Source organism: Nerophis ophidion, linkage group LG05, assembly GCF_033978795.1.
Source record: "Nerophis ophidion isolate RoL-2023_Sa linkage group LG05, RoL_Noph_v1.0, whole genome shotgun sequence".
NCBI classification, from domain to species: Eukaryota; Metazoa; Chordata; class Actinopteri; order Syngnathiformes; family Syngnathidae; genus Nerophis; species Nerophis ophidion.
In genome coordinates, this window is record NC_084615.1 from 61,849,275 (window position 1) to 61,859,024 (window position 9,750).

The 9,750-nt window shown below is 40.5% G+C and overlaps 1 long non-coding RNA gene across 1 annotated transcript in view; it reads left to right on the plus strand.

The window, feature by feature from the left end:
• LOC133553473 (uncharacterized) overlaps positions 1–9,750 on the plus strand; it is a 54,602-nt gene that overhangs the window by 42,927 nt on the left and 1,925 nt on the right. Inside the window, exons 3-4 of the long non-coding RNA XR_009806922.1 lie at positions 8,089–8,234; positions 9,109–9,192. This is a non-coding gene — a long non-coding RNA (uncharacterized LOC133553473). The remainder of the gene's footprint in view (positions 1–8,088; positions 8,235–9,108; positions 9,193–9,750) is intronic.

Below are 9,750 nucleotides of genomic sequence, written 5' to 3' on the forward strand. Positions count from 1 at the left end.
TCGAATGTGTCATTCATCCACAATGCCGATGATAGTGTATTCCACCGAAGATGGACCAGGTTGAAATTTTTTTTAAAGTTTTTTCCAAATTCCATTATCACAGGAGGAAAAGAGGAACATTAATGGCTAAGCATGCCACACACACACACACACACACACACACACACACACACCAAGCAGGAAGATGATTGATTCAGATGTCGATACTATTGACACCAGTATGCTATCAGAATATAAATGATACTAAAATTATTAGATTGATATTTTTTATTTTCCTTACTGCATTATTAAAATGCCTTTTTTGATGGTTTATGTTATTGTGTCCAAACTCAGGGACTAAATGTCAATATACAGGAAAGCTTTGAGGGCAAAGTGGCCATGATGAAGGTTTTTAGCTCCCCTAAATAAAAATAAAAAAATGCTGTCTTACTCATGCTTAGCTACACAACTCTTACATTTTAAATTCTGGCTGCGGTATGAAAGAAAAAGCAGTATTGGACACCCGGCAAGTTGCAACACATAGACTTCCTGAAGTTGGGACATTAGAAATTTTAAGGATTTCGTACATGTGCACAAGAAGAAAAACTTAAACACTCCAACCTAATGACTTCCGCATCAAACAGTGGTACAAGATACACAAATGTTTAATTTGTGATTGCGCTTAAAAAGTACAACAAAATTTGCTTACAGTCACAGTCAACCCTTCCAAGAAAGAGAAACATACTATGCCTGGAGGATACCTGGGTTTTCATACGGCCTACTTTTCATATGATTTAGTTTTGAATAAAAAATGTTGCCTTGGTATTCCTTTTCAGTCTCAGTTATCATACGGCCAAACATAAATTTGTTCGTGTGCCCTATGTTTAATTTCACATAATGAAAAAATGTTGGTAACTCATTGTGTGTTAAATTTATCCTGGAAAGTCGGCATTTTCAATTTCCTAGTCAATAGTGTTAACTGGAACATTCCCCAAGATCGAATTTCTCACTGAGAAAGTCGGGAAATTCTCAGCACCCCCGGGTGGGCTTATACACTTATAGAAGTGTCTGTAATATCCCTTATTAGCACTTCTGTATAATTTTTTTCACACTAGGCCGGCCTTATATGTTGTATTGTTGGACTTTATATATGGTAATGTAAATTACTTTTTTCACGTAGTGTGTATATTATATCACTTATACTGTATTTTCCAAACTTTAAAGTATGTAAGCCTCACCCACTAAATTATAGAAAAACATGTTTTTCCATATATTAGCCGCACCGGACTATAATCAATCAATCAATCAATGTTTATTTATATAGCCCCAAATCACAAATGTCTCAAAGGACTGCACAAATCATTACGACTACAACATCCTCGGAAGAACCCACAAAAGGGCAAGGAAAACTCACACCCAGTGGGCAGGGAGAATTCACATTCAGTGGGACGCCAGCGACAATGCTGACTATGAGAAACCTTGGAGAGGACCTCAGATGTGGGCAACCCCCCCCCCTCTAGGGGACCGAAAGCAATGGATGTCGAGCGGGTCTAACATGATACTGTGAAAGTTCAATCCATAGTGGCTCCAAGACAGCAGTGAGAGTCCCGTCCACAGGAAACCATCTCAAGCGGATCAGCAGCGTAGAGATGTCCCCAACCGATACAGGCGAGCGGTCCATCCTGGGTCCCGACGAGCGGTCCATCCTGGGTCTCGACTCTGGACAGTCAGTACTTCATCCATGGTCATCGGACCGGACCCCCTCCACAAGGGAGGGGGGGACATAGGAGAAAGAAAAGAAGCGGCAGATCAACTGGTCTAAAAAGGAGGTCTATTTAAAGGCTAGAGTATACAGATGAGTTTTAAGATGAGACTTAAATGCTTCTACTGAGGTAGCATCTCGAACTGTTACCGGGAGGGCATTCCAGAGTACTGGAGCCCGAACGGAAAACGCTCTATAGCCCGCAGACTTTTTTTGAGCTCTAGGAATCACTAATAAGCCGGAGTCTTTTGAACGCAGATTTCTTGCCGGGACATATGGTACAATACAATCGGCAAGATAGGCTGGTGCTAGACCGTGTAGTATTTTATACGTAAGTAGTAAAACCTTAAAGTCACATCTTAAGTGCACAGGAAGCCAGTGCAGGTGAGCCAGTACAGGCGTAATATGATCAAACTTTCTTGTTCTTGTCAAAAGTCTAGCAGCCGCATTTTGTACCAACTGTAATCTTTTAATGCTAGACATTGGGAGACCCGAAAATAATACGTTACAGTAATCGAGACGAGACGTAACAAACGCATGGATAATGATCTCGGCATCTTTAGTGGACAAAATGGAGCGAATTTTAGCGATATTACGGAGATGAAAGAAGCCACAGATATACAAACATTTGTACACTATATTTTGTAAAATAGAGTTTTTTACACTGTAAATGTTTATTCACATACCTTAAAGAAGAGCTTTTGTGGGTTTGGCCATCTTGATTTCTAACTGACTGGATTGCCATAACTCGGCTTTGACATCGTTACCAGCTCCGACTTCCAAGTTTGAGGGTAAAAAATGTTAGACCCTATTGAATTCAAAACCGTCTTAAAACAGGCAAAAGTGTTAAATATTCATCTCTCCATTTCATTCATCATTTATATGTATTTTACATTGTTTTCTGCGTGTAAAACTATATTTATGCGCTATAAAATGTGTTTTGTGGTTATACTTGACAGATTAATTGGATTTCCATTATTTGTTATGGAAAAAAAGTCTTGAAAAACGATTAATGAATAAAACTGAAGTTCCGATGTACAACATTTTAAACAAGACATAAATCTATAAAATACAAAATGTAGGGGTCTGCAACCCATGGCTCTTTGGCCTCATTTGGCTCTTCTGCCTCCTTGTTTGCGTTTTTAAAAATAGTTTGATAATACCAGTTCTATAAGTTTCTGTGAGTCTGTGAATGAACCCAAGCTGAGTTCTGAGGTGCAAGGAAGGCAAGTAAAAAGGACTGTAAGCCTGTCTGTTCAGTGCAGCTTCTTTATTGTGCAACCCCTTGGGTAAGCTAACCATGAATACTTGCCAAAAAGGCAAATCTTATAGGGAAAAAGAGTGTTTAATTTCACCTGGACAGATTGCTTTTCCTGTAATATAAAAACAAGTTTATAAGCTGTTACATTTTGCGACTTTATACCATGTTTCTTTAGTAAGTCAGCAAAATGTCTCTTTTGATAATAAAGGTTGCAGACCTTTGACCTAGGTGGAGGTTGGTTTATCAATGTCTAGACCTGACGTTCGTGTGATGATAAAACTTAACACTCTTTTGAAGTATGTGACTGTTGTATTTACAATAAGTGGAGTTTTGTTGGTTCCATATTCACAAATGGACCACTGATGGTGGAGTAAAGTGTACTAGTAGTAATGAGCAAGCCCATATAGTTCAGGAGCATGCTGTTATTTATCACCATCAGACAATCTTCTTGTAGCCTTCTAAGGCAAACAGACGGTGCAGCAGATGGAAGGTACCGGATAACCTGCATTTACTTTGCAACCTAGTATCAAAATGATGAGGTATTAGGCTTCAGTTACACAGCCAACCTTTCATGAATCACCTGTCAGGCTTTCACCCAGCATGCTGCACCCTGCGTATGTGATTCATTGCTTCAATGTCCTGTCAAGAGACTGCATGCACGGCTGCAGCCAGCCTCATGTCGGACCTGATGGGCCTCTCAGATACAGAACTTCACACCTGCTGTACGGTTCTGCAGTAAACATACTAGGGTTGAACACCATGCCGGTTAGCGATCATGGCAGGCAGTTCACTTCGTCAGTGATAGTGTAGTGATTTACGCAGCAGATTTTTGTGTAGTCAGTGTGGGATTGGTTTTGACTCTGACTGTCATACTTGCCAACCTCGAGAACTCCGAATTCGGCAGATAAATAAATGAAATAAATGCGTTGTACTTGTATAGCGCTTTTCTACCTTCAAGGTACTCAAAGCGCTTTGACACTATTTCCACATTTACCCATTCACACACACATTCACACACTGATGGAGGGAGCTGCCATGCAAGGCGCCAACCAGCACCCATCAGGAGCAAGGGTGAAGTGTCTTGCTCAGGACACAACGGACGTGACGAGGTTGGTTCTAGGTGGGATTTGAACCAGTGACCCTCGGGTTGCGCACGGCCACTCTCCCACTGCGCCACGCCGTCCCTGATGGGGGGGCCGGGGGTTGAGGTGGTGGGTAAGGTTGGGGGGGGCGGGCTTTGGTGGTAGCAGGGGGTTGTATATTGTAGTGTCTCGGAAGAGTTAGTGCTGCAAGGGATTCGGTTATTTGTTCTGTTGTGTTTATGTTGTGTTACGCTGTGGATATTCTCCCAAAATGTGTTTGTCATTCTTGTTTGGTGTGGGTTGACATTGTGCCTCATATTTGTAACAGTGTTAAACTTGTTTATACGGCCACCCTCAATGTGACCTGTATAGCTGTTGATAAAGTATGCCTTGCATTCACTTGTGTGTGTGTGTGTTAAAGCTGCATATATTATGTGACTGGACCGGCACGCTGTTTGTATGGAGGAAAAGCGAACGTGGCGACAGGTTTTAGAAGACGCTAAAGGAAGTGCTTATAGGCACGCCCCCAATTTTGTAGTCCATGAGGAAATTGAGAGAAATTCGGGAGAATGGTTGCCCCGGGAGATTTTCGGGAGGGGCACTGAAATTCGGGAGTCTCCCGGGAAAATCGGGAGGGTTGGCAAGTATGCTAACTGTGTGAATGTGAAAGTGAATGTTTGTGTGTCTATATGTGTCCCATGAGTGACCGGTCGTGTGACAAACCTCGCTCACAACCTGATCCTCCTCATGTACTGTATCTCACTTTTCAACATTTTCAAACGCCAACTAAGTGCTACAAAAGGTTATTGTTAGTCATTTTAAAGTAACCTACATAAAAGGTGATTTTTTTCAAAGATCACAAATATCAATGCTATTGTGTGTCTGTCAAATTATTAAGGTCAGTGTTTCCCGACATTTATTGTGCAAAAACCTCTGATTATAAGGCACATACACATGTTCATTATGTACTTTCTGCCATCTAGTGGAAGAGCATTCAATTGTTCTGCCTGTCACTATATGTCCCAGGCATGGATAGATAGATGTACAAAGATGCAATAAAATAATCATCCATCCATCCATTTCCTACCGCTTTTCCCTTATGGGGTTGCGGGGGGTGCTGGAGCCTATCTCAGCTGCACATGGGCAGAAGGCGGGGTTCACCCTGGACAAGTTGACACCTCATCACTGGGCCAACACAGATAGACAGACAACATTCACAATCACATTCACACACTAGGGCCAATTTAGTGTTGCCAATCAACCTATCCCCAGGTGCATGTCTTTGGAGGTTGGCGAAAGCCGGAGTACCCGGAGGGAACCCACGCAATCATGGGGGGAACATGCAAACTCCACACAGAAAGATCCTGAGCACATGATCGAATCCAGGACCTTCTTTTTTGGAGAAATTAAGTGATATTGAATAATTTTCTGATGATCTCTCAATGGCACAGAGGTTTGAATTGAGCAATTGTGCTTTTACTAACTTGACACCACTTGTTGAGCCTTTTTTTATACAGGTATAGTAGTTCTAAGCAGGTGTGGGTACTAAAAGCAGCTGGAACTACTGTATAATAAAGAACAAACGGCTTGGTAGAATTAACTGGAGGAGGCTGAACTTTAGTTTGGTACATTTATTTCACATAGAAATAAACCAGGACTATTATAAAATACCTAAATAGAATAAAACACAATTGTCACACTAAAAAAAACACGCTGCAAATATAGAGGAATACACTGCAGAATATAACCAAGCCTTAAAATAACAGCCCCGGATAATAATTTAACTATTGCACAAATCCTGTAATTGAATTAAAGTGCGCAGTGACTAAGTTTAAATGGGTTTGTAAAATGTTATATGTTTAATACATAAAACAGCGGGATAGAGAGCAGTGACAGGTTAAAATGGTGCACAGTAAAACAATCCTACAAAATACAAGCATCCTACATTTGTAAAATAATCGAATAAAACCAAATGAATACAAACACTACGATGACAATTATCTTGGCCAGGGACATTTGTTCATGGACCTGTCCCCTAGTCCACCACAACATCGTTTACTAAAAAGTGACACAAGATGAAACAAACAAATTACAAGTGTGGGTGCCAATTTACATTTGCATCAAAAACAGCTGAATGTGCATCCAAGCTTGGATGTTTTGGCATCTCACGCGCTCCACTCAAGCCGCGGTTTAAACTGGAAGCTGCCAAAGAGAGGTTGCGTCATCACGCCCTGCCTTGTACCGGCTCAGATAACCCTGAACTCTGACTGCCAGGTTCCTCAAGCCCTTTCTTTTACATTCAGAATACAGTGGCACCTCAATTTATGAGTGCCCCAACCAATAAGTGTTTTGAGATAAGAGCTTTCCCTTGGCTAATTGTAATTATTTTCGGTAAAAAACAAAAATTTGAGTCACAAGTATTCCGAACATTAGTTGGCGTAGCAAAACATCTGGTCTTACTCGCTAACGTTGGCCTATAGCTACAGATGAACAGTTTGTTTTTCCAAGCATTGGAAGGAAGATATTGAGTGTGAAAAACAGTGTTGAGGAGAAGAAGAAGTGAATTATGTGTCTTTAATTACACTAGAAAATCGACTTGGTGTATCACTTCCAGTCCGCACAATACTAAATCAGAATGAATCTAAAGCCAGCCAAGAATGTTGAAATATACATGATGGACATTTATACATGAAAATATGGAGAAGCTGCTGATGGTGTGTTGAACGGGGAAGCAGTTGGAATGATATACTGTAGAACATGTCACTACTGCCTAGTTTGTCTTGTTATATTCTTATTTTACCGTAATATCTTTATTCCCATTGTTGCTTTTTATTTTGATTCTTATTGTAATATTGTTTTATTTTATTTCTATTTATACCTCCATTATTTACTTTTTACTTTTTAAATTGATCTCAACTCTGTACACTGCTGCTGGAATTTAAATTTTCCTGAAGTAACTCTCCTGAAGGAATCAATAAAGTACTATTTATACATCTATCTATCTAGAAGTCCACTCTCTAAGGTAAATGCAGAACATTATTATTATATTACTTCATGAAGTAAACAACCGCTGTAGTTGTTTGTACTACATGTATTGTATTGTTTTTATACAATATGTCTTATTTTAAAGAGTTTGTTTGTCTTTTACATGTAAAAAGTGTGTTGTTTTGGGAGCGAGGGTCAAGCAGCAATAAATTGATTTAAGTTCATTCCCAGGCTTCACGATGGCAGAGGGGTTAGTGTGTCTGCCTCACAATACGAAGGTCCTGCAGTCCTGGGTTCAATTCCAGGCTCTGGATTATTCTGTGTGGAGTTTGCATGTTCTCCCCGTGAATGCGTGGGTTCCCTCCGGGTACTCTGACTTCCTCCCACCTCCAAAGACATGCACCTGAGGATAGGTTGATTGGCAACACTAAATTGGCCCTAGTGTGTGAATGTTGTCTGTCTATCTGTGTTGGCACTGTGATGAGGTGGCGACTTGTCCAGGGTGTACCGATTGTAGCTGAGATAGGCGCCAGCGCCCCCCGCGACCCCAATAGGGAATAAGCGGTAGAAAATGGATGGATGGATGGATGGATGGAAGTTCATTCCCAATGAGAGACATTGATTTGAGATACACATGTTTTGTGTTAACAGCTGCGTCACAGAACCATTTAAGCTTGTAAATTGAAGGACTATGGTACAAGTTGCCACAAAACTAAATTGAGTCTAATCCCCTGTGTTTGCTGAACTGAGGTCTTGCTAGATTTCAACATTTTGTGTGATGTCATCCAATCAAATATGGCAGTTTATAATCTAAGCACTTCTGCAACTTTATTTTCCCCAAAATATTGGTCAATTTCTGAATTGTGTGGTGCACCAGGGGCACTTGAGTTTAGAGAAAATGTCCTCTTTAGGCAGACTCCCGTTGAGAACATCTTTCGATACAGATCCAGAACCATTATTGGATTATTGGATTATAATGTGTGGTAATCCCCTCTCTTCTTTTTGTGCCCCTAATTTAGATTTTCCAGATGTATTTTGTCTTCAAAGAGTTGAGATTCAATGGCTGTTGCAGCTGCCTTCAAAAAAGACAGCCAGCATGCAGAGGCCCGGAGCATGTGGGAAGTTCTCAAGTGTGGCACCAGGCATGTTTTTTGATCTCACCAAGGTAGCTATGCCTTGTTTATTTTTATTTTTTTTCATGGGACCTCAGTAGACCACAGCCAGAAGTTTAGTCCTCTTTCTCATGTTGCATACAAACTTCCGATGCTTTAATGTATATGGAGCAAAGTAGAGAATTCTTTATATAATTCCTATGAACAGGGAGGACGTGGCGCAGTGACAGAGTGGCCGTGCGCAACCCGAGGTACCCTGGTTCAATCCCCACCTAGTACCAACCTCGTCACGTCCGTTGTGTCCTGAGCAAGACACTTCACCCTTGCTCCTGATGGGTGCTGGTTAGCGCCTTGCATGGCAGCTCCCTCCGTGAATGTGTGAATGGGTAAATGTGGAAGTAGTGTCAAAGCGCTTTGAGTACCCTGAAGGTAGAAAAGCGCTATACAAGTACAACCCATTTATCATTTAATATACAGCAGTATTGTTTTTGACTGAAGTAACACTTGCTAGGATTTCTTATAGTGTCCTAATGTGTAACCCGCAGAATTAGCAACCCTCTGTTTAGTTTAAAGCACAGTGAGAAATTAACCATTAACTTTGACTAATTATTCAATAGCTGAATCTCTGTACAGCGATTAACAAACTTCTTTACAGCCTAGTTAAGTAAATGTCAGTGTTAATGTTTACACGCAATCTGTGTTGTGTGTGCTAGAGAAATATCTTTTGCTGAATTCTTCCCAAGTCAAATCAATGCATTGCAACAAAACAAACACGTGCATCAACTTATCAGTTCTTGTGATTGAACCTGAGCAGAAACGACACTAGTGGTTTTTTTTAGTCAGTGACCAGGTTAAGTGTTGCTTCATGCATGCAACACTGGTGCTGGCTTTACCTGTCAACAACTGTTGCATATCTCTCTCACACAGGTTCATGGACGACTTAGAGACAGAAGAACTTGAGATGGAGTTATTTTCCAACACCAAAGACATGGCTATACCATCAGTGAAAAGGTGTGTTTCACCGTGCTAGTTTCCTTACATTGTTCTGGTGCAAATGCAGCCGTATTCAAACATCGTCACAGTAAATGGCAAGGATGTCCAAACTTTTTCCACGTAGGGATACATACCAAACAATTGAAGGATAGTAGGATGGGATTCATAGCTCTTTGAATGAAGCCACATCTATAGGGGCTGTTCCTTTTTAAAGTAGTCGTTCAAAATACTGCCTCGTTGTTGTAGGGTTTTTTTCTCGTTTCTTTTAATTCAGGGAAAAAAAACATTGGTACCACTCATAGTACAATATGTGGACCAGAATCACTTACATTTACTCAAACATTACTATACTGTAGTGTAGTCCCGATACCAATATTTTGGTACCAGTACCAAAATGTATTTCGATACTCTTCGGTACTTTTCTAGATAAAAGGGACCACAAAAAAATGCATTATTAGCTTTATTTTACCAAAAAAAACCTTACGGTACATTAAACATATGTTTCTTATAGCAAGTTTGTCCTTAAATAAAATAGTGAACAGACAAGACAACTTGTCTTTTAGTAGTAAGTAAGCA